The sequence below is a fragment of the Salmo trutta genome, chromosome 10 (genome assembly GCF_901001165.1).
Source record: "Salmo trutta chromosome 10, fSalTru1.1, whole genome shotgun sequence".
In the NCBI taxonomy this organism is placed as follows: domain Eukaryota; kingdom Metazoa; phylum Chordata; class Actinopteri; order Salmoniformes; family Salmonidae; genus Salmo; species Salmo trutta.
Window position 1 is genome coordinate 1,720,638 of NC_042966.1, and position 22,218 is coordinate 1,742,855.

Sequence of the window (22,218 nt, forward strand, 5' to 3'; positions counted from 1 at the left end):
CTGCAGACAGAGTGGGAGGGTCGTCACAGTTGTCCCTCCCTGTCTGGATCTGTTTGTTGTCCCTCCCTGTCTGGATCTGTTTGTTGTCCCTCCCTGTCTGGATCTGTTTGTTCTCCCTCCCTGTCTGGATCTGTTTGTTGTCCCTCCCTGTCTGGATCTGTTTGTTGTCCCTCCCTGTCTGGATCTGTTTGTTGTCCCTCTCTCTCTGGATCTGTTTGTTGTCCCTCCCTGTCTGGATCTGTTTGTTGTCCCTCCCTGTCTGGATCTGTTTGTTGTCCCTCCCTGTCTGGATCTGTTTGTTGTCCCTCCCTGTCTGGATCTGTTTGTTGTCCCTCCCTCTCTGGATCTGTTTGTTGTCCCTCCCTGTCTGGATCTGTTTGTTGTCCCTCCCTGTCTGGATCTGTTTGTTGTCCCTCCCTCTCTGGATCTGTTTGTTGTCCCTCCCTCTCTGCATCTGTTTGTTGTCCCTCCCTCTCTGGATCTGTTTGTTGTCCCTCCCTCTCTGGATCTGTTTGTTGTCCCTCTCTCTCTGGATCTGTTTGTTGTCCCTCTCTCTCTCTCTGGATGTTCTCTGTTCCTCTTGCTCTCGATCTGTTTCTTGTCCCTCTTTCTCTGGGCATGCTTGCTCTCTCTCACTTATACAGCTCGCATGTTGATCTCTGCCTTGCTTAGAAGCCTCTCTTTCTGCATGACCCTTTAAGATATCATGAACATAATTTATTTATGCCTAACAAAAGATATTCTGTCATATGCTGTACAAATTGAACTGAAAGCTTAAACATCTACTTGCTTTTTTTCTCACTAACCTTCATCAGACATGCTCCCTCAGCCCTGACAGCCTCCAGCTTCTTCCCCTCATTCTTGTCTGCTGTGTTTTGACATGTATTGTTATTAATCTCATATTTACAATAACTCAAGGCTTAATAGGAGATTAATCAGTTTAAGTTTTAATTTGTTTGAACTGGTAAAACCTTAATTTCTCACCGGATTGGCCTTTGGCAAACCTGCTGGCATTGCCTCTCTTCAAGTATTTCCGTATATCCATCTAACGTTAGTCATTAGCTAGCCTACAGTTGAGAAGTTGAGGATAATACAATGACATCGTGATCAATACAATGACATCGTGATCAACACAATGACACTTTTTCTACACATGACCTACTGATAATTGTTTTGCAATGGCCTACTGAATGAAAGCAATTGAGTATGAAAAGATATGTGCATGATGTTACGTCCTCTGTCTCATTTATAGCCTGGCACAGATAGCAAAACTGCATTAAATACGACGTTAACTAGATATCATTGCCACATAACTTATGTTGAATTTAAAAGACACCGTTAACGTTAAAGTTAGCTAGCTCGCAACGTCTGTTACACTGTAACTTACAGGCAGCCTCACATAAAAACGTATTGGTTTAACAAAGTTTTGATTATGGCCAAAGTCCATAGTAGTGAATACTCTCGCTCTCTCTGTTCTAACTTACCACAAATTCACATCGTAGCCTACCTGCATGAATCCGTCCTGTCAGAGCCTTTTCCTGTCAGTTTACTGTTAGCTAGCAGTCTCAAGCTACAGCAGTAGCTAACGTTAACCAAAATGTTAGCTACAAGTAGACCTAACCGTCACAAGCGCGTGCAGCAGCCTCTCCAGCAGCAGCCCCCCCAGGTCCTAGTGCCCGCCCTTTAACAAGTTTAAGATGCGATGGAACGGTTGACGAAAAAAAAGATATCACAGAGAAAATATATTGACTGATATATTAATTTATTTAGGGGGGGCTAATGAATATTTTAGGCCTAGCAACGTCCCTGCCCTGTATACTGCCCAATCACTGAGTGTAGAAAACATTAGGAACACCTGCTCTTTCCATGACATAGACTGACCAGGTGAACCCAGGTGAAAGCTATGATCCCTTATTGATGTCACTTGTTAAATCCACTTCAAGCAGTGTTGATGAAGGGAAGGAGACAGGTTAAAGAAGGATTTTTAAGCCTTGAGACAATTAAGAGATGGATTGTCTATGTGTGCCATTCAGAGGGTGAATGAGCAAGACAAAAGATTTAAGTGCCTTTGAACGGGTTATGGTAGTTGGTGTCAAGAAACGCTGCTGGGTTTTTACACTCAATAGTTTCCCGTGTGTATCAAGAATGACCAGCCAACTTGACACAACTGTGGCAAGCATTGGAGTCATGGGACAACATGGGACAACATCCCTGTGGAACGCTTTCGACACCTTGTAAAGTCCATGCCCCGACGAATTGAGGCTGTTCTGAGGGCAAAAGGAGGTGCAACTCAATATTAGGAATTTGTTCCTAATGTTTTGTACACTCAGTGTATAGGAAAAATGGTGCCATTTGGGAGGCAGTAAGAAAGAGGAAGAGAGCAAGTAGCATCAGATCCCTTCCAATCCCCCGGGATGATGTGTGAATGCCTTTTGCATTAGCAGAGTATACCTAAAATTTACAACTGGTACCGGGGAACTTCATATGAGTCTTGTGAGGCCTGTGGGCATCCTGGAGCAAAACAACCAGGCTCTACGTGTTCGAGAGTCCCACCTTTCCACAGAGGCGTCATATTAGTGGCCTAAACTGTTCGGACTAAACAGACAGAAGTTGGTAGATCGTGTGTACCGACTTCAGACGAGTCCCAATACGCTTGTGGGGGTAGTAGAGCAAAAGGGAGAACACCATTGTGTTCGTGAGAGTCATCTTTTGGATGTTAGGGGTAAGGGAAGGGTTAACTAACATGCTAAGTACTTGCAAAGTAGATAGAAAGTAGTGGCAAAGTTGCTTATCAGCTAAAAAGTTTTTTGTGATGAGACCCATTTTCAGGATGTCTGACAAACACCGCTCTAGCTCTGTCACCCCTCACTGCAGTTGCGGAAGTGCGACATAGGCAGATGCGGTGGATTGAGACATATCCAATGCAAAACTGATTTCTCTAGTTTAAACTGACAGATTTTTCTGGGGATTTTTGTATTATGCCAATTACATTTCTGCGGGGGATCAAATCACATTTTATTTGTCACATGCGCCGAATACAACAGGGGAGACCTTTTTAATAAAAAAATAGGTATTAGGTGAACAATAGATAAGTAAAGAAATAAAAACAACAGTAAAAAGACAGTAGCGAGGCTATATACAGGCACCGGTTAGTCGGGCTAATTGAGGTAGTATGTACTGTACATGTAGGTATGGTTAAAGTGACTATGCATATATGATAAACAGAGAGTAGCAGTAGCGTAAAAAAGGGGTTGGCCGTTGGTGGGTGGTGGGTGGTGGGACACAATGCAGATAGTCCGTGTAGCCAATGTGCGGGGGCACCGGTTAGTCGGGCTAATTGAGGTGGTATGTGCATGAATGTATAGTTAAAGTGACTTTGCATATATGACAAACAGAGTAGCAGCAGCGTAAAAGAGGGGTTGGGGGCGGGACAAGGCAAATAGTCCGGGTAGCCATTTGATTAACTTGTTCAGGAGTCTTATGGCTTGGGGGGAAAAACTGTTGAGAAGCCTTTGTCCTAGACTTGTGGCAGTAGAGAGAACAGTCTGACTGGGGTGGCTGGGGTCTTTGACAATTTTTAGGGCCTTCCTTTGACATTGCCTGGTGTAGAGGTCCTGGATGGCAGGCAGCTTAGCCCCAGGGATGTTCTGGGCCGTACGCACTACCCTCTGTGGTGCCTTGCGGTCGGAGGCCGAGCAGTTGCCGTACCAGGCAGTGATGCAACCAGTTAGGATGCTTTTGATGTTGCAGCTGTAGAACATTTTGAGGATCTGAGGACCCATGCCAAACCTTTTTAGTTTCTTGAGGGGGAATAGGCTTTGTCGTGCTCTCTTCACAACTGTCTTGGTGTGTTTGGACCATTCTAGTTTGTTGGTGATGTGGACACCAAGGAACTTGAAGCTCTCAACCTGCTCCTCTACAGCCCCGTTGATGAGAATAGGGTGGTGCTCGCCATTCCTTTTCCTGTAGTCCACGATCATCTCCTTTGTCTTGATTATGTTGAGGGATAGGTTGTTATTCTGGCACCACCCGGCCAGGTCTCTGATCTCCTCCCTATAGGCTGTCTCGTCGTTGTCTGTGATCAGGCATACCACTGTTGTGTCGTCTGCAAACTTAACTTGTTGGGGATAGGGGGCAGTATTTGCACGGCCGGATAAAAAACGTACCCGATTTAATCTGGTTACTACTCCTGCCCAGTAACTAAAATATGCATATAATTATTGGCTTTGGATAGAAAAGTTTCTAAAACTGTTTAATTGGTGTCTGTGAGTATAACAGAACTCATATGGCAGGCAAAAACCTGAGAAGATTCCTTACAGGAAGTGGCCTGTCTGACCATTCCTTGAGCTTCTTGACTCTGTTTATTGAAGACTGAGGATCTTTGCTGTAACGTGATACTTCCTACGGCTCCCATAGGCTCTCAGAACCCGGGAAAAAGCTGAATGATGTAATTCCAGCCTCTGGCTGAAAAACATTAGCGCGTTTGGATAGTGGCCGGTCAGAGGGCCATCAGACTGAGGCTCGTGCACGAGTCGACCCCATGTTTTATTTTCTTTCGTCTTTGAACGTAAACACCGGTCGGAATATTATCGCTTTTTTACGAGAAAAATGGCATAAAAATTGATTTTAAACAGCGGTTGACATGCTTCGAAGTACGGTAATGGAATATTTAGAATTTTTTTGTCACGAAATGCGTCGTGCTCGTCACCCTTCTTTACCATTCGGATAGTGTCTTGAACGCACAAACAAAACAGAGGATATTTGAACATAACAATGGATTATTTGGGACCAAACCAACATTTGTTATGGAAGTAGAAGTCCTGGGAGTGCAATCTGACGAAGAACACCAAAGGTAATAACATTTTTCTTATAGTAAATCTGACTTTGGTGAGTGCTAAACTTGCTGGGTGTCTAAATAGCTAGCCCTGTGATGCCGGGCTATCTACTTAGAATATTGCAAAATGTGCTTTCACCGAAAAGCTATTTTAAAATCGGATATATCGAGTGCATAGAGGAGTTCTGTATCTATAATTCTTAAAATAATTGTTATGCTTTTTGTGAACATTTATCGTGAGTAATTTAGTAAATTTTTAGTAAATTCACCGGAAGTTTGCGGGGGGTATGCTAGTTCTGAACGTCACATGCTAATGTAAAAAGCTGTTTTTTGATATAAATATGAACTTGATTGAACAAAACATGCATGTATTGTATAACATAATGTCCTAGGTGTGTCATCTGATGAAGATCATCAAAGGTTAGTTCTGCATTTAGCTGTGGTTTTGTTTTTTGTGACATTATATGCTAGCTTGAAAAATGGGTGTCTGATTATTTCTGGCTGGGTACTCTGCTGACATAATCTAATGTTTTGCTTTCGTTGTAAAGCCTTTTTGAAATCGGACAGTGTGGTTAGATTAACGAGAGTCTTGTCTTTAAAATGGTGTAAAATAGTCATATGTTTGTGAAATTGAAGTAATAGCATTTCTAAGGTATTTGAATAATGCGCCACAGGATTCCACTGGCTGTTACGTAGGTGGGACGATTTCGTCCCGCCGACCCTAGAGAGGTTAATGATGGTGTTGGAGTTGTGCCTGGCCACGCAGTCGTTGGTGAACAGGGAGTACAGGAGGGGACTGAGCATGCACCCCTGAGGGGCTCCAGTGTTGAGGATCAGTGTGGTGGATGTGTTGCCACCTACCCTCACCACCTGGGGGCAGCCCATCGGGAAGTCCAGGATCCAGTTGCAGAGGGAGGTGTTTAGTCCCAGGATCCTTATCTTAGTGATGACTTTTGAGGGTACCTTGATGTTGAACTGAGTTGAGCTGTAGACAATTAATAGCATTCTCACGTTGGTGTTCATTTTGTCCAGGTGGGAAACGGCAGTGTGGAGTGCAATAGAGATTGCATCATCTGTGGATCTGTTGGTGAGGTATGCATATTGGAGTGGGTCTAGGGTTTCTAGGATAATGGTGTTAATGTGAGCCATTACCAGCCTTTCAAAGCACTTCATGGCTATGGACATGAGCGCTATGGGTCTGTAAACATTTAGGCAGGTTGCCTTAGTGCTCTTGGGCACAGGGACTATGGTGGTCTGCTTGAAACATGTTGGTATTATAGACTCAATCAGGGACATGTTGAAAATGTCAGTGAAGACACCTGCCAGTTGGTCAGCATATGCCCGGAGCACATGTCCTGGTAATCCGTCTGGCCCCGCGGCCTTGTGAATGTTGACCTGTTGAAAGGTCTTACTCACATCGGCTACGGAGAGAGTGTTCACACAGTCGTCCGGAACAGCTGATGCTCTCATGCATGCCTCAGTGTTGCTTGCCTCGAAGCAAGCATAGAAGTGATTTAGCTCGTCTGGTAGGCTCGTGTCACTGGGCAGCTTGCGTCTGTGCTTCCCTTTGTAGTCTGTAATAGTTTGCAAGCCCTGCCACATAAGACGAGGGTCGGAGCCAGTGTAGTACGATTCATTCTTAGCCCTGTATCTGTTTGATGGTTCGTCAGAGGGCATAACAGGATTTCTTATAAGCTTCCGGGTTAGAGTCCCGCCCCTTGAAAGCGGCAGCTCTACCCGTTAGCTCAGTGCGAATGTTGCCTGTAATCCATGGCTTCTGGTTGGGGTATGTACATACAGTCACTGTGGGGACGACATCCTCAATGAACTTATTGATAAAGCCAGTGACTGATGTGGTGTACTCCTCAATGCCATCGGAAGAATCCCGGAACATGTTCCAGTCTGTGCAAGCAAAACAGTCCTGTAGTTTGGCATCTGCTTCATCTGACCACTTTTCTATAGACCGAGTCACTGGTGTTTCTTGCTTTAATTTTTGCTTGTAAGCAGGAATCAGGAGGATAGAATTGTGGTCAGATTTACCAAATGGATGGCGAGGGAGAGCTTTGTATGCATTTCTGTGTGTGGAGTACAGGTGATCTAGAATTTTTTTCCCCTCTGGTTGCACATTTGACATGTTGATAGAAATTAGGTAAAACTGATTTAAGTTTCACTGCATTAAAATCCCCGGCCACTAGGAGTGCCGCCTCTGGGTGAGCGGTTTCCTGTTTGCTTATTTCCTCATACAGCTGACTGAGAGCAGTCTTAGTGCCAGCATCTGTCTGTGGTGGTAAATAAACAGCCACGAAAAGTATGGATAAAAACACTCTTGGCAAATAGTGTGGTCTATAGTTTATCATAAGATACTCTACTTCAGGCGAGCAAAATCTAGAGACTTCCTTAGATTTCGTGCACCAGCTGTTTACAAATATGCACAGACCGCCCCCCTCGTCTTACCGGAGTGTGCTGTTCCATCTTGCCGGTGCAGCGTATATCCCGCTAGCTGAATATCCATGTCATCATTCAGTCACGATTCCCTGAAACATAAGATGTTTCAGATGTCCCGTTGGTAGGATATTTTTGATCGTATCTCGTCTAATTTATTGTCCAATGATTGCACGTTGGCAAGTAATATTGACGGTAACGGCAGCTTTCCCACTCGCCGTCTGCGGATCATTACGAAGCACCCCGCTCTGTACCTCTGCACCTGTGTCTCTTTCTCTTGCCAATGACGGGGATGTTGGCCTTGTCGGGTGTTCGAAGTACATCCTGTGCGTCCTGCTTGTTGAAGAAAAAATCTTTGTCTAATCCGAGGTGAGTGACCGCTGTCCTGATATCCAGAAGCTCTTTTTTGCCGTAAGATACGGTGGCAGAAACGTTATGAAACAAAATAAGTTACAAATAACACGAAAAAAACCCACATAATAGCACAATTGGTTAGGCGCCCGTAAGACTGCTGCCATTTCTTCCGGCGCCATTTTTTACTGCTGGACACAGAGCGATCCAGGCTACTCTTCCTCCGTAGGGGCTCGGCTGATTGGATCGGATCACTTGGAGTGTAGTCTGTCAGTATTAACAACGTAGCTTCAGATCATTTCGTATTATTCTGTACGTAATCAGAGACACTCCATTTAGTGTGACATCTTACATTTTGTATGGTATTAATTTGTGGATGTCCATCATCCATTTGGTATTACAATGTATGATATGTTACGAATTCCAATTTGTTGTGACTAATGTTAGCTAGGTGGCTAGATTGCTAACGCTAATGTTATCTAGCTGGTTAATGTTAACTAGGCTAGGCGTTAAAGTTAGGGTGACAGTTAGGGTTAAAGATAGGTTAAAGGGTAAAGGTTAGGAGAAGGGTTAGCAAAAAGGGTTAAGGTTAGGGGTAGGGGAAGGGGAAGGGTTAGCTAATATGCTAAGTTATTGCAAAATAGTTGAAAGTAATAAGTAGTTGCAAAGTTGCTAATTAGCTAAAATTATAACGTTTTTCGTGATGAGATTCGAACACGCAACCTTTCGGTTGCTAGATGATCTCATTATATGCCTACCCATCCACCCCGACCACCCACCCTCCTTTAATTTTTGACATAAAGGGTTACTTCAGGATATTGGCAATGAGGCCCTTCATCTACTTCCCCAGAGTCAGATGAACTCGTGGATACCAGTTTTACATCTGTGTGCAGTTTGAAGAAAATTGCTAGCATCCTAGTACATAACCCATAAATGTCCAGTCATTGTGCTAACACTAGTTAGCATTGGCTCACAAAACTACCTCTAACTTTCTTCATACTTGACATAGATACATAGAAATGCTATCCACGAGTTCATCTGCCTCTGGGGAAGTAGATGAAGTGGCCTCATTGCCAAAATCCCGAAGTATCCCATCAACATGGACACAGAGGGTGCCTACAACTTACTAATCAGCCATGGTGGTGCTGCAATGCTACTAAGTGTAAACTCAGCTGAGGTGCATACTGTATGTGTTAGAACATTACCGGGAGGTTGATGTAACATTGTATTAACAATGGCATGGGAACGTTGTGCCATGATCAGAGGAGCTACACTTCGCTCCATCTGGCTCCCTCTCGCTGTCTCTCCCTCCTTCACTCTCTCCTCACTGCTCCCAGCTCACTCCAAGATCAAAGCCTTTCCTTGTCTTTGTGACTATGACAATAGAGTATATTAAAGGAATTCTCCCCCAGCACCTTAGGAAATAAAGTTACTGCAGGTCGGCGTATCTGTGAGGAACACTCGAATCAAAGTCTACAATGCACCTCACTGTGAAAATTTGACATACACTAGTATGAACAACAAAAGTTCTAGAACACCACATTCAAGGGTTTTTCTTTATTTGTACTATTTTCTGCATTGTAGAATAATAGTGAAGACATCAAAACTATGAAATAACACATATGGAATCAGGCAGTAACCAAAAAAAGTGTTAAACAAATATATTTTAGATTCTCCAAATAGCCACCCTTTGCCTTGATGACAGCTTTGCACACTCTTGGCATTCTCTCAACCAGCTTCATTCCTGCGGTGGTGGTCCTCATGAGAGCCAGTATCATCATAGCGCTGGATGGTTTATGTGACTGCACTTGAAGAAACTTTCAAAGTTCTTGAAATGTTCTGTACTGACTGACCTTCATGTCTTAAAGTAATGGACTCTTTCTCTTTTCTTATTTGAGCTGTTCTTGCCATGATATGTACTTGGTCTTTTACCAAATAGGGCTATCTTCTGTATACCCCCCCTACATTGTCACACCACAACTGACTGGCTCAAACGCATTAAGAAGGAAAGAAATTCCACAAATTAACTTAAGGCGGCACACCTGCTATTTGAAATGCATTCCAGGTGACTACCTCATGAAGCTGGTTGAGAAAATGCAAAAATGAGTTTGCAAAGCTGCCATCAAGGCACAGGGGGGCTATTTAAAGAATCTCAAATATATTTTGATTTGTTTAACACTTTTTTGGTTACTACATGATTCCATTTGTGTTATTTCGTAGTTTTGATGTCTTCACTATTATTTTACAAAAACATTTGACCGGTAGTGTAGTTATAAATAGTTTCCTTTGTGATATATTACATTCCCTATTGAGGCGTTGAGTAATCTAAGTGTTTTTCCAAGTATGAAAATGCATAGGCCATAGAAATAGAATTACACCGAAAATACCATGTCAGGCATATTGCATGTAAGGCTGTGGTCTCAGGGTGTCACAGGCGTCGATGAACGGTGACCAAAATGCAGCGGGTATAGTGCTCATCTTCCTTCTTTATTTTAGAGAATACTCAAAACAAAATAAACAGACGATGAAACAGTTCCATAAGGCACACAGGCTATACAGAAAATAACCACCCACAAAAACACAGGAAAAACAGGCTGCCTAAGTATGGCTTCCAATCAGAGACAACGAAAGACACCTTCCTCTGATTGGAAGCCATGCTTGGCCACACATAGAAAAAGAAACATAAAAATAGAAAACTAGAACCAAAATCCCCTAGAACCAAAAAAAACCAAAACACACAAAACAAACACCCTCTGCCACGCCCTGAACATACTACAATTACAAATGACCCCTTTACTGGTCAGGACGTGACACAGGGGCTTTACCCATTCTAGTAATTCTATTGGTTAGACCAACCTTGTTCCTAGATTGTTGAAGATGATTCCTTCATCACAAGGGAAATTATCAGTGGGCTATGAATATGACAAGCTTACAAAAAAGTTCTTAAAACTTCTGCAGTTAGTCATGACCTGAGATGCACAGGCAATCAGGGTTGGTGTCAATTCGAATTGAAGGCAGTCAATTCAGGAAGTAAACTCAAACTACAATTTTTAACCTTTATTTAACTAGGCAAGTCAGTTAAGAACAAATTCTTATTTACAATGACGGCCTACCTCAGACGACACTGGGCCAATTGTGCGCTGCCCTATGGGACTCCCAATTACGACTGGCTGTGATGCAGCCTGGATTCAAACCAGGGACTGCAGTGACACATCTTGCACTGAGATGCAGTGCCTTAAACCTCTGCACCACTCTGGATGGAGTAGAAAGGGGCATTTATTTTCAATGACTTCTCAATCAACTGAAAAGTAGAAGACATTTATTTTAGAAATCTATACATTTCAGAATTTTTCATTTAATAAATCACTTCCTGACTGCCTTCAATTTGAATTGACCCCAAACCTGCAGGAAATTTAATAATGATGGAGACCCGGCCGGAGGGATTTGTGAATCAAGTGGTGGTGTCTGATAGTTTGTGAAGGGCTTGTAGAGAGATGGGGATTTGACTGACTCACACAGACACAACGACACATGCACACATCCATTCCCAGACTGTCTAATTTATCTTCACGTCCCTCAAACCCTCAGATATAATCTGTCAACAGGAGCAGAGGGAAACAATTTGAACAGGTGCAAATCAATTTAAAACATCTGCCTGTTTTTTACTTCTATATTGTGGCCTTGTTTATATACAGTCCTAGCACTCGTGTTATGTTTACATAGTGGGACAACAACAGTTGGCGGCTAATGGATTTACATTGACTGGGCTGGTTTCAGTATGGGGTATCATCTAAAGAATGACTGAGGTTGTAAACAAGTGCACATTGAGAAATTATTATGTTAGCCTTTGCTTTGGGGACAGGAAAGAGATGCTTGACCCTGTTTCCTATAATTCTCTTTCAACATGACTAATATTTCTCACCCTCTAATTGTCTTAAGCATATTCACAAAGAGAGGCAAGGAGGGGCATGCACTTCAAAGGTCACTGCATGTGTACCTAACCAAATGCACTTATTCTGGGAGTGGCTTGGGCAATTCAGGAGTGGGTCTTAAAATCACGTCCTCAATGTGAAAATCATGTGTTCAATGTTAAAATCACCTGCTCAATGTTAAAATCATGTGTTCAATATTAAAATCATGTGTTCAATGTTAAAATCACGTGCTCAATGTTAAAATCAATGTTAAAATCACATGCTCAATGTTAAAATCATGTGTTCAATGTTTAAATCATGTGTTCAATGTTAAAATCATGTGTTCAATGTTAAATAATGTGTTCAATGTTAAAATCACGTGCTCAATGTTAAAATCAATGTTAAAATCACATGCTCAATGTTAAAATCATGTGTTCAATGTTAAATAATGTGTTCAATGTTAAAATCACGTGCTCAATGTTAAAATCACGTGCTCAATGTTAAAATCAATGTTAAAATCACGTGCTCAATGTTAAAATCATGTGTTCAATGTTAAAATCATGTGTTCAATGTTAGAATCACGTGCTCAATGTTAAAATCATGTGTTCAATGTTAAAATCACGTGCTCAATGTTAAAATCATGTGTTCAATATTAAAATCACGTGCTCAATGTTAAAATCATGTGCTCAATGTTAAAATCACGTGCTCAATGTTAAAATCATGTGTTCATGTTAAAATCACGTGCTCGATGTTAAAATCACGTGCTCAATGTTAAAATCACGTGCTCAATGTTAAAATCATGTGTTCATGTTAAAATCATGTGTTCATGTTAAAATCACGTGCTCAATGTTAAAATCATGTATTCATGTTTCAGGATGTGTAAACTTTGTATATGATATAGGATGATCACTATCTGTTTACTATGTAAGCTACAGGACTGTTTTGTTTGCACAGACTGGAATACATATGTTCCGTGATTCATCCAAAGGCATTGAGGAGTTTACCACATCAGTCACAACTTCATTAGTAAGTGCATCGACGATGTCGTCCCCACAGTACATATCCCAACCAGAAGCCATGGATTACAGACAACATCCACACTGGACTTAATGTAGGCAACAACAACAACCATTGCCACGCTGATGCTCAACACAGGGACTCCTCAGGGCTGCGTGTTTAGTCTCCTCCTGTACTCCCTGTTCACCTACGACTGCGTGGCCGCGCACGACTCCAACAGCATAATTTATTTTGCTGGTGTTTACCGATGACACGACGGTGGTAGGCCTGATCACCAATGGTGATGAGACAGCCTATAGAGAGTGTGGTGCCAGGACAACAACCTCTCCCTCAGTGTCAGCAAGACAAAGGAGCTGATCATGGACTACAGGAAACAGAGGGCCGAGCAGGCCCCCATTCACATGTAGTGAAACGGGTCAAGAACTTCAAGTTCCTCGGTGTTCACATCACTAAGGACCTATCATGGACCACATACACCAACACTGTTGTGAAGAGGGCACGACAATGCTTCTTCCCCCTCAGGAGGCTGAAAATATTTGGCATGGGTCCTCAGATCCTCAAAAAGTTATACAACTGCACTATTGAAAGCATCTTGACTGGCTGCACCACCGCTTGGTATGGCAATTGCTTGGCATCCAACTGTAAGATGCTAGAGGGTACTGCCCAATACATCACTGGGGCCGAACTCCCTGTCATCCAGGTCCTCTATGCCAGATGGTGTCAGAGGAAGGCCCTAAAAATTGTCAAAGATGCCAGCCACCTAAGTCATAGACTGTTCTCTCTGCTACCGCACAGCAATCGGTACCGGAGCGCCATGTCTGGGACCAAAAGGCTCCTAGACAGCTTCTACCTCCACCCATAAGACTGCTGAACAGTTAATCAAATGGCTACCCTGACTACACTCAGACAAAATGTGAAATCTAGAACCTAAAAGCGATCTTCGGCTGCCCCCATAGGAGAACCCTTTGAACAACCCTTTTTGGTTCCAGGTAGAACCCATTCCACAGAGGGTTCTACATGGAACCCAAAATAGTTTTACCTGAAACCAAAAATGGTTCTACCTGGAACCAGCATCGTCCGGGTTTGGCTGGGGTAGGCCATCATTGTAAATAAGAGTTTGTTCTTAACTGACTTGCCTAGTTAAATAAAGGTTAAATTAAAAAAAATTATAATAAAGAAAATAAAACCAAAAAGGGTTATCCTATGGGGACAGCCGAATAATCCTTTTAGAACCCTTTTTCTAAGAGTGTATTTGCATTGACCCCCTTTTTATTTGCACTGATTCTATTGCACCGGCTCTATGCACACTCACTGGACTCTACCCAATCACTCACACATACAACACTGACACTCCAACACACCCACACTACATATGCTCACACACAAAACACACACACATGCATATTGACACCACACATGCACACAAAGTAAGAATTTCATGGTAAGGTTGTATTCAGTGCATGTGACAAATAACATTTGATTTGACACACACACAAACACACAATGGTTCTACTAAGCTATATGGAATTGTTTTAAGAAGGTCATACCAGGGATCATTTAGCTATTTGATTTTGAATTTTGAGACCCTTGACCTATAAAAAAAAATATTCAAACATTATTTGATAAAAAAAATTGGCCTTACTACTATTAGCCCAAACAAACGCATTGCATAGCAGATTCATTACATCGAACAACAGATAGTCCCCTAAAAAAAATCAAAATCATGTTTTTTCTGAAGTGTCTGTCCTATATCTGAGAGACCCCTTATTTTTGGCACTAACAGTCTCCGGGGGACCTTTAGATGAGTCTTGTGATACCTGTGGGCGTCCTAGAGCAGAAACCGACATGTACGCATTTGTGAGAGTCTCACGTTTCCACAGAGGGGTCATATTAGTCTGTAGCCCAAACTGTTCAGATGCTACAGACAGATGTTGGCAGAACGGCTGTACCGACTTCAGACGAGTCCCAAAACGCTTGTGGGGGTCGTAGAGCAAAACGGAAAACACAATAGTGTTCGTGAAAGTCTCATCTTTCCAATCGTTCAGACACAACAGACGATTTTGTGAGAAGACCAATTTTCGGGATGTCTCATGGTCTGACAAACACCGCTATAGCTCTGTCACCTTTCACCGTATATGCAGTAGTGCGACATTGGCGGATGCGGTGGATTGAGATGCATCCAATGCAAAAAAATAACATATCTCTAGCCTAAACTGACAGATTGTTATGGGGATTTTTGTATTATGCTAATTCGATGTTTGTGGGACCGCAGAAATTGACTCTAGGGGTTAAAGAGTGGGGACCCTTGTGTCAGCTGAATTACAGTTTACACACACTGAACATTTTGCATAGACATTTCTGACATCCTTTACAATTGCTCGGTAAAAGGCTTTTGGAGAGTTTATTGCAAGCAGACACTATCCCCAGCACTGACTATCCTTGTCTGACAGACGACATCAAGCAACTCCAGAGAGCCCTGTTAGACAGCTATCCAGCTATCCGCAGACCTGCAACAAATCCAGTTTCCACCTCCCCTGTTGCCACAACAGTCAGACTGCATCAAGGCCCGAAAACACAGTATAAATAAGTAAACAGGAAGGGAGGCAGGCAGCGAGTGTCCATCTCAATACATTACTAATGTGCCTCTTCAACTTTAGATGGGCTTCTATATTCAGATGCTTAACGTGCTTGTGTACTCTGAAGTCTACCCCCTGGTCTGTGAGAGACGGTGTGTGTGTGTGTGTGTGTGCGGTCTTGTTCTTCTATCCTCGTGGGGACCTGAAATCCCCAAATGTCCCCATAAGGATACTAAAACAAGGAACATTCTCCCTCGTGTAGGCATTTCCTACACCCCCATTGAGGACAAAGTCTATTTTAAGCTTAGGGGTTAGGGTTAAGGTTACAATTAACGTTAGAATTAGGGTTATGGGTTAGGATTAAGGTTAGGGTTAAGGTTAGGGGTTTGGAAAAATATGATTTTGCATGGAAATCAATTTTAGGTCCCCAAAAGGATAGAAGAACAAGTGTGTGTGTGTGTGTGTGTGTGTGTGTGTGTGTGTGTGTGTGTGTGTGTGTGTGTGTGTGTGTGTGTGTGTGTGTGTGTGCTTCATTCTATAGCTAGATGACTCCTGATATCTACAGGAGTGATAAGTATTTAAAAAATGGTCTTTATCTGTCGTGGTCTAGTACTGTCTTTTTGCTAGCTAAGGCCATCTACAGTACTTTAAGTGCTGCCTGTCTTCCCAGTAGTCTACTTGGTGTGTAAACTTCTGACTGCTCATCATTTGCAGATGATTGTTGACGCATCAACCAGGATCAAGGGGCAGGGAAATTTGTGACTTGTTTTGGTAATCAGTGACTATTGGAGGGGAGTGGTTTCACCTTTCTTAGGCAATCAGCAATTAGTACAGGGAGATGTGCTGTCCACCTCTGCTAGGTAATTAGCAATTAATGTCAGTTCTTCAGTCACCCCTGGTTTCTCAGCGGCAGCTGTGTCAGGGGCGATTTTAAACGCAAAACAAAGACAGTCCTGCCCTGTTGTTCCAGGAAGGAAAGAAAGGAAGGCTCCACACCACTCTCTCACTTGAGTATCTTACCTTACAGATCTAATTTTGCTCTTTTGTAGCTTTGTCAACTGTGTGTGTTTTCTATACCTGTTCGCGCCTCTCCCTGTAGGCTTTAGACGCTCCCCACCCCTTGGCTACAACCCTTAAATTTAGTGTACCCTGCGCGCACAACCCATATGGAATTCCGGGTCTTTGGCAGCGTTTGGAACTGCCGATTTTTGCGGTAGTTGATTCATTTCTTTCCAACTCTCTTTCCCCTCCTCGCCTCTTGACCTCACTCTTTCCCAATCCCCTACAACTCACAAGGCAGGCAATACGCTTGATCTCATCTTTACTATAGGCTGCTCGCCTGCTAATCTCACTGCAACCCCCCTTCAGGTCTCTGATCACTACTTTGTTTCCTTTTGTTTCCCTTTCCTCAAACCCTAACCACTCAGCCCCTTCCCAGATGGTCATGACCCGTCACAATCTTCTCTCGCTCTCCTCTATCCTATCATCTCTCTCTTCTGCTAAATCCTTCTCCCTCCTGTTTACTAATTCTGCCTCGTTGACCCTACTCTCCTCCTTTGACTCGCACTGTCCTCTTTCCGCCGGCTCGGCCCTCCGCACCTGCTCTGGCTGAGTGACTCATTGCGAGCTTACAGAACAGGGCTGTGGGCAGATGAGCAAAAATTGAGGAAAACTAAACTTTCGGAGGACCTATCATCCTTTCACTCCCTCTCTACCTTCTCTTCCTCTGTATTCGCTGCTAGAGCCACTTTCTATCACTCTAAATTAAGGTTCTGCCTCTAACCCTAGGAAACTCTTTTCCATCTTCACTTTGAAAAAAAGACTGACGACATCGCTACTCATTCACTCAGCCTATCAAACTATAGACCTGTTCCCTTTTCTTTCCAAAGCATTTGAGCATGCTGTCTCTGATCAACTTTCTTGTTATCCCTCTCAGAACGATTATCTTGACCCAAACAGTCAGGCTTCAAGACGGGTCACTCAACCGAGACTACTCTTCTGTGTCATGGAGGCTCTCCGCACTGCCAAAGCTGACTCTCTCTTCTTTGTTCTCATCCTCCGAGATCTGTTCGCTGCCTTCGACACCGTGAACCATCAGATCCTCCTCTCCACCTTCTCAGGGCTAGGCGTCTCAGGCTCTGCACACTCTTGGATTGCATCCTACCTGTTAGGCCGCTCCTACCAGGCGACGTTGAGAGGATCTGTGTCTGCACCACATACACTCACTGCTGTTGTCCCCCAGGGCTCAGTTCTAGGCCCTCTCCTATTTTCTCTATACACCAAGTCACTCGGCTCCATCATATCCTCACATGGTCTCTACTATCATTGCTATGAGGATGACACTCAATTACTTTTCACCTTCCCCCTTCTGACACCCAGGTGGCGAAATGTATCTCAACGTGCCTGGCAGATATCTCAACTTGGATGTCGGCCCACCACTTCAAGTTCAACGTCGACAAGACGGAACATCTCTTCCTTCCGGGGAAGGCCTGCCTGCACAAAGACCTCTCCATCACGGTTGACAACTCCAGTGTCGCCTTCCCGCTCCTGCAGGTTCATGCTCTAAAACATCGGTAGAGTATGACCCTACCTCACACAGGAAGCGGCAAAGGTCCTAATCCTGGCACTTGTCCTCTCCTCTAACTTGGTGTTGGCTGGGCTCCCCACTTGTGCCATCAAACCCCTGCAACTTATCTAGAACGCTGCAGCCTGCCTTTCAACCTTCCCAAGTTCTTTCATGTCACCCCACTCCTCCTCACACTCTACTGGCTTCCACTACAAGACCATGGTGCTTACCTACAGAACAGCAAGAATAACTGCCCTTCCCTACCTTCAGGCTATGATCAAACCCTACACCAACTCCAGAGTGGTGCGGATGTCTAAGGCACTGCATCTCAGTGCTAGATGCGGCACTGCAGACCCTGGTTCGATCCCGGGTTGTATCATAATTGGCTGTGATCAGGAGTCTCATAGGGCGGCTCACAATAAGCCCATCGTTGTCCGGGTTAGGGGAGGGTTTGGCCGGGGGAGGCCGTCATTGTAAAATAAGAATTTGTTCTTAACTTGTCTAGTTAAAAAGGTTAAAAACCTGAGTACTCTGTTCTGCCAACTTGGGTCTCTTGCCTCCCCCGCAAACAGATGGGATGGAGTATCGCTGCAGAATGCTGTGGTAGCCATGCTGGTTAAGTGTGCCTTGAATTCTAAATAAATCCCCGACAGTATCATCAGCAAAGCACCCTCACACCTCCTTCATGGTGGGAACCACACATGCAGAGATCATCTGTTCACCTACTCTGCGTCTCTCAAAGACATGGTGGTTGGAACCAAAAATCGCACATTTGAACTCATCAGACCAAAAGGACAGACTTCCATCGGTCTAATGTTCATTGCCTGTTTCTTGGCCCAAACAAGCCTCTTCTTATTGGTGTCCTTTAGTGGTTTCTTTTGCAGCAATTCAGCGATGAAGGCCTGACTCAGTCTCCTCTGAACAGTTGATGTTGAACTCTGAAGCATTTATTTGGGATGCAATCTGCGGTGCAGTTAACTAACTTATCCTTTGCAGCAGAGGTAACTCTCCTGTGGCGGTCCTCATGAAAGCCAGTATCATTGTAGCGCTTGAAGAAACGTAAGTTCTTAATTGTCTGTATTTACTGACCTTCATGTCTTAAAGTAGGGTGACCATACGTCCTCTTTTTCCCGGACATGTCCTCTTTTTGGACCTAAAAAAATGCGTCCGGCCAGGATTTCTAAATCGCCCAAAATGTCCGGGATTCGGCTTTTGCTTTCTACAGTCGCCATTCATTGTGTGCGTTTTTGGGGTTTTGTATTGCTTTTACCTTTCTCTTTAGGTCCCGCCTTCTCACACGCCACCATTGGTGGGTCATGTAGGCCTACGCAAACATTGGTCAAACTGCATCTCAATCATTACCCTCACCATGGCAACAGCCAAGAGACAGAGCAGCAGCTTGCTTGTCAACAGTGGCACATGGCTCCAGAACAGCGTAAAAATGCCCAAACGCAAATGTAAATTCACAGACGATTTACAGAGAAAATTCCCGTGTTTTCGTCTTATTCGGGATCCGTGTGAAGCAAAATGCATGACCTGCAAAGCTGGCACGTACGTGTCAGTGTCAAATAAAGGTGCTAGCGACCTAGAAGCCCACATAAGCTCCGCAAAACACAAAATTGCAGCTAAAGGAGAGAGTTCGTCAGGTAAATTAACTGACTATTTTGTGAGAGCAGGTAAAACAGAAGATGCTGTTACTGCTGCGGAGGGAGTTTTTGCATTCCACAACACGAAGCATCACAATAGCTACAGATCAATGGACTGCACGTCTGCCTTGTTAAAAAAGGCTTTCCCTGATTCTGAGACTGTGCGAAAATGTTCAAGCGCTCGTACTAAGACCGAAGCAATTGTTAACGCTGTGATAGCACCACATTCTGTCGACATAGCTCAGAAAGCACTAGAAGACATACCTTACTGTGGTGTTTCTACTGATGGGACCAATCACGGTGCTGTGAAAATATTCCCTCTGCTTAGTCAGTATTTTGATTGGAAGAATGGTGGCGTGCAAAGTAAATTAGTCGAAGTTAAAAACACTCCAAATGAGACAGCTAATACAAGGGTGACCATACGTCCTCTTTTTCCCGGACATGTCCTCTTTTTTGAAAACTAAAATATGGTCACCCTACTTAAAGTAATGATGGACTGGTTCTTTGTTTACTTGAGCTGTTCTTGCCATAATATGGACTTCTATCTTCTGTATACTGTCACAACTGACTGGCTCAAACGTATTACCACATTAACTTAACAAAGCACACCTGTTAATTGAAATGCCTTCCAGCTGACTACCTCATGAAGCTGGTTCAGAGAATGCTAAGACGTGCCAAGCTGTCATCAAGGCAAAGGGTGGCTACTTTGAAGAATCTAAAATATATTTTGATTTGTTTAACACTTCATTGAAAATAAGAATTTGTTCTTAACTGACTTGCCTAGTTGCATGATTCCATGTGTTACTGCATAGTTTGTCTTCTATTATTTTAAAGTGTAGAAAATAGTAAAAATAAGGAAAGCCCTTGAATGGTTAGGAGTCCAAGTGTTTGACAGGTACTGCACGTTAGAGAAAATGTATTTTCTATGCCTGTGATGTGGTTTTCTGTAAGGGCTGTCTTCAGGAATGGACCAAAATGCAGCGGAGTTAGTGTTTGTCATATTTAATAAAGCAAAAGAGAACACTATACAAAACAAACTGAGAAAACCGATAGCCAACAGTCCTGTCAGGTGCAAACACACTAAACAAGAAACAATTACCCACAACCCCAAGGAAAAACACACACTACTATATAGGACTCCCAATCAAAGGCAACTCCACACACCTGCCTTCAATTGGGAGTCCAACCCCAATTAACTAACACATAACACAAAAACTCTGACACGTCCTGACCAAAACTAATACAATTACGCCCTCTGCTGGTCAGGACGTGACAGTACCCCCCCCTCAAGGTGCAGACCCCAGAATGCACCTTAAAAAAATAACACAAAAAAATCCCCAACAAAACCAATAAACAATACCCCCTAAACAATAAGGGAGGTAAGGGAGGGAAGGGAGGGAAGGGAGGGTGGCTGTCGTCAACGACGGCACTGTGCTACACCCTCCCTCCCCAACCCACCTATCCTGGAGGTGGCTCAGGTGCGGGACGTGAACCTCGCTCCACCTTCGGCGTTGCCCACTTCGGTGGCGCCGATAGCTGCGCCGGACAGACGGGCCACTCGGGCTGACCCTGGCAGACGGACCACTCTGGCTGGGCAGGAGGACAGGCGGGCCACTCTGGCTGGGCCGGAGGACAGGTGGGCCACTCGGGCTGGGCCGGAGGACAGGCGGGCCACTTGGGCTGGGCCGGAGGACAGTCGGGCCACTCTGGCAGACTATATAGGACTCCCAATCAAAGGCAACTGCACACACCTGCCTTCAATTGGGAGTCCAACCCCAATTAACTAACACATAACACAAAAACTCTGCCACGTCCTGACCAAAACTAATACAATTACGCCCTCTGCTGGTCAGGACGTGACATTGTCCTAGCTATCTTAAGATGAATGCACTGTCTGTTAATTGACAAGTGTGTGTTTGTGTATCCCTCCAACATTGGTTCATTCGAATAGTGGATTGACTCTTAGTCAACGTACTGATGGAAAACAACCACACTTTCCCACTGAGTACATAGTCTCACTGCTCCACTTTACACATGGACAGGCCAGCAAACATATTGTAGGTGCATAATTAATCATGCAATTCATTTACAGCAGCTACGTGACCCTTAAGGACCATTAACAAATTACCATCTTGGAGGTTCTCTTGAGTATGCAGTCGTCCTCATGTCTGTATTTAATGTGGGTAGAACATGCACTTCCAGCCCTATATCTATTATTTGGGGGACAGCATCATACAGTAGTAGCCAATAGCCTACACACTATAGTTCTGATATGAAATAAAGCACTGCCCCAAGAGTTTGACACTAATTCTTAGCAAGGACTATCCAACCCCAAAATCGGCTCCACTTCCGTCATGTAAAATTATCGGGTATTGAACCTGTGTTCAAAGATATAGGTAGTAGCTGTATCGCTTAAGATTCTTCCTGTTGCCCTACTAAATATAATACTTTTCCTGTCGTAATTTTTGCCAATTTCGAGCTCTATTGCACCTACACTCCCTTTTCCAATGACCAACGGCCCCGCACCTAAAACAGGGTGACTTTCATCGTGGCCGGTTTAACCACACGCAGTATTTTCATGGCTGGATGAAACATTTTTACCCGATTTTAAACTGGTTTCTACTCTTGCCCAGAAACGAGAATATGCATAGTATTAGTAGATTTGGATAGAAAACACTCTGAAGTTTCTAAAACTGTTTGAATGGTGTCTGTGAGTATAACAGAACTCATATGGCAGGCAAAAACCTGAGAAGATTCCAAGCAGGAAGTGGCCTGTCTGCGAATTTGTAGTTCTTTCTAGTCCCTTTCGAAACTACAGTATCTGTGGGGTATGTAGCACTTTCTAAGGCTTCCATTGGCTCTCTAAAGCCTTCAG

The 22,218-nt window shown here is 43.7% G+C and overlaps 1 long non-coding RNA gene across 1 annotated transcript; it reads right to left on the reverse strand.

Annotated features, from left to right (window-relative positions):
* Positions 1 to 790: 790 nt before the first annotated feature.
* LOC115200824 (uncharacterized) lies at positions 791 to 1,555 on the reverse strand. Its single transcript, XR_003879601.1, has 3 exons — positions 1,485 to 1,555; positions 985 to 1,067; positions 791 to 868 (listed from the first exon to the last, which is right to left on the reverse strand). It is a non-coding gene; the product is annotated as an uncharacterized LOC115200824 (long non-coding RNA).
* Positions 1,556 to 22,218: the final 20,663 nt, after the last annotated feature.